The sequence below is a fragment of the Phalaenopsis equestris genome, unplaced genomic scaffold (assembly GCF_001263595.1).
Source record: "Phalaenopsis equestris unplaced genomic scaffold, ASM126359v1 Scaffold000240, whole genome shotgun sequence".
In the NCBI taxonomy this organism is placed as follows: Eukaryota; Viridiplantae; Streptophyta; class Magnoliopsida; order Asparagales; family Orchidaceae; genus Phalaenopsis; species Phalaenopsis equestris.
Genome location: NW_018164682.1, coordinates 811,879 through 815,538, shown reverse-complemented (window position 1 = coordinate 815,538; position 3,660 = coordinate 811,879). Strand labels below are relative to the sequence as shown.

Here is a 3,660-nt window from a genome sequence, read left to right as displayed (position 1 = left end):
AGTTACCGCCGGAGCACCTTCTCGTCGTCGGATACAACCCTAGACGGGAAAAGGGGGACGCTGGTGGCTATCCAAACATAAATTTTAACAAAACTAAACCTAAAACAGAAAAAAAAAAAAAACATATAAATAATAGTAGATAACTAAGGGGAACACCTCTCACTTAGAGGGCAAACCTAGCCCCTAGACCAAGGGCCGGTCAGCCCTCTTGGTCCAACTAGCTGAACCGGTTCAGGCCTCCTTAGCCTCTCGTTAGGAGGCGTGCAAAGAAAGCTAGGGTAAATCAAGGAAAAAAAAGGTTTTGAATGTGAGATGTGGCAATAGGGGGCCAGTCACGGTTATAAAAAAAGGAACCAAAATCTGGTTCGAGTTCTCCCCCAAATCATTGAATCAAAAGCCTAAATTTTTCGGTTCGGTTTGGAACTCCTCCTGTAACGCCCAAACAAACACACCCCAAGTATTTAAATGTATAATGTATAGCACAAACATAATCTAATGTTCACAACTATCTATTCCATTTTTGAAATCATCAAATCACTCATCATTTCATCTATTATCGTATATATTCCTCCATCTCCATCTTTATTTTCTTAGATTGGTCCTCCTTATTCTTAAAATTTACAACAATATAACTTAAGGTTCTTTCACCTATATTTTGATCAACTTGTTTCCAAATCCGCAAGTCGATTTCTCTGACTCTTGATGCTAATTTTATATCATTTTATGTTAAATTAACATCTTAAGAAACTAACATAATCCTCAACACACCCATCTCTCAAACAATGCAAGTCACTTACCTCAATGTCCAAGGTCTTAAAGCGAGGCACTCACGTAGGCATGCTCGTTTTAAAAAAGATTGGCTATCAATAGAGATGGTGAATGTAATCATTAGCCTTATCCAACTATTTATGGTTAATTTAATGAATCTTCATCCTCCATTCGGTCCTGATGAATCTTACATGAATGGAACTTCTAGATATTAAGACAAAAGAAAAAAAAAACAAGTCATCATAGTCATACCCCATTTATCAAACCATCTAATTGGTGCATCTACATAGTGTTATGCATGCTCAAAGCATTAAATCTCATTACTCCCAAACTTATCTATAAGAGGCAGTTGTCCTCTAATACAAGCATTTTTCATTATATCCGTCCAACCATTACCATAAATCAGTATAAACATCTTTATTTTCACAATAATCTACAAAGTTGTCACCGAATACTTCATCAACCAACACTTAGATCTAAACAACATAATTGATCTAATTATAGTTTTATATAAATTATCTTTATTGTCCAATATATTATGTTATTGAAAAATAACCTTAAGGCAGTTTGCCATTTTAACCTTAGGATCAATATTAACTCTAAAGGTAATTTCTTCATCTACATCCCATTCATTTGCCTTCATAGATTAACAAACTTAAATAGCACATCAAAGTATCATCTGATCATCTCCCAACATTGACGGATAGCTTTGCAATATATTTACTTAAGTTAAATCCTACTTGTAGCCATAGCAGCGCCCACATAAATTGTCTTGTGCTTCAAGAAAGCATGTCTTCACTTAGCAAACTTTAAGTAGAATATCCTTCATCGAGTTTTTTTTTTCCCTTTTTTTTTGTTTTTTTACAATATCTATCTATCTATCTATATATATATATATATATAGAAACAGGGAAGAATTTATAAGAATGACCAATCCTACTGAAGAAAAACATAGGTATTGCAACAACTAATGATACGGTAATAGCAAAACAGCTACTGCCATAGAGCCAATTTAACAGAATGCACAATCAAATCCACTAAGATCTGCGCTTTCAAACAACCTTCAATCGCAAGGTTCATATCAATCAGCGACAAACCCACACATATTTCAGTAAAATATGTTAGAGAGCATTTATATGGGCCTAATTAAACAAAACATTCATCTAAAAACAATCTAATCCCTGAAACTTCTGAAAACAAAGACAATGGCGAAGAAATTAATGCAAAATTTCTTACCCAGATTCGCACTGGTTAAATAAGATCTGATCCCTTCAACAAAGCCACTAGCCAAAGTCAAAGATCTAACCCAAAATAAAGATCTAACCCAAGGAAAATAAACTAGAAAGGAAGCGGATGCATCGAGCGAGACATCGTAGAAGGACTTCCAGAGAAGGAGAAGAGCATTTCACTATCCAAGCGGAAGAGCTCTGTAGCAATTTTCGAATCTTCAGATCAAAATTGTGGGAGAAAACAGTGGGCGCGAGGTCTTGGGTGTGGGTATAGAACGGAAAGGAGAAAGCATTTGTGTCAGTGGTATTACCCGACGCTGCGCCCGTTAGGATAATTTTTGAAGTAACAAAATATTTTGTGAAAATCAATTAATTAATTTAAAACTAATAAAAATTTCCTAAAGTTATTATTATTTATTTTTATTAATATTTTATGATAAAATTCAAATTTTATATGCAAATACATGCTTAAATCTCGATATAAAAATATTTTATTTTTTAAATATCTTATTTTTATATAAATTTTAAATCAAATGCAAATTAGATAAATAAGAAAATTAATTTTTGAAGAGTATAAATCTTGATTTTAGGAGGTTCTTGATGATAATATGTCAAGAATCTAACATATTTTTTTCAAAAATTAAATAAAAAATGAAAATTTATATCAAAATGTCTCCTCTTTAAATCATCATACATGATATTAATCGTATTTTTCGATAAGCTAAATTATAATACTTAAAGGAAGTAGATCAAATAGAATTGAGAGGAAAGAAAGCCTGAAGAGAGATGAGCACTAATATTATTTCTCTTTTATTAATCTATATCATTACACTTGAATACAAACATGGTTGTATAAATAGACACTGAGATGACAGACTTGTAAATAGTCCTAAGGGTAACATAGTTATTACACAGATAAATGAAACCTAATATAAATTTCTCTTTTACAAAACCTAAACACTAAGGAGACATTTGATCTAGAAAGAGGGGGCAGGCGAGAGCAGTGGAGAGAAGACGAACAATCAAAAATCCAATCCACATCGAAGGTCTCCATTTAACCCCCTTCAAGGTGATGATCTGGGGTTGTGATCACCAACTTGGTGGACATATATTAATGGCTTGCGATTGGTAAAGGTTTCGTAAGAATATCTGCATTTTGATCATTATTCAATATGTGCTTGAGAATGATTTGCTTCTGTTTTAGATGATCTCGAATGAAGTGATAGTCCATGTTTAGTCCTAGCATTAAAAACGGGATTATAAGCGGGAGCTATTGCAGACGTTTTATCACTGTAGATTGTCATGAGAGTTAACTTTTGATCTGTCATTTCCTATATAAGTTGTAGAAGCCAGAGAATCTCCATGTTAGTAGTTGTTATAGCCCTACATTTAACTTTTGTTGAGGATCTAGAGGCATTATTTTCCATTTTCGCGGACCAAGATAAGAGATTTGGTTCAATTTACACAAAAGAGTCTATATTGTATTTTTTTTTTTGTCTCACTAATCACTTGCCCGGCTGGCATCTGCATAAGCACTTAGAGAAAAATCACTAGAAACTCTAGGTTGACCATGGTTAGGAGTTCCTTTTTAATTGTCTGAGAAGGCGTTTTAGCTGTTGAAAGTGTGTGGTTGTAGGGTTATGCATATGTTGGCTAAGATAAT

The 3,660-nt window shown here is 33.5% G+C and overlaps 1 protein-coding gene across 2 annotated transcripts in view; it reads right to left on the bottom strand.

Annotated features, from left to right (window-relative positions):
- The window catches only part of LOC110024061 (protein ABHD18), a 10,904-nt gene extending 8,614 nt beyond the window's left edge, over positions 1-2,290 (bottom strand). For both annotated transcript variants that reach the window (XM_020723793.1, XM_020723795.1), the window contains exon 1: positions 2,005-2,290. The gene's annotated coding sequence lies outside the window, so the exon portion shown is untranslated. The remainder of the gene's footprint in view (positions 1-2,004) is intronic.
- Between the last annotated feature and the right edge of the window lie 1,370 nt (positions 2,291-3,660).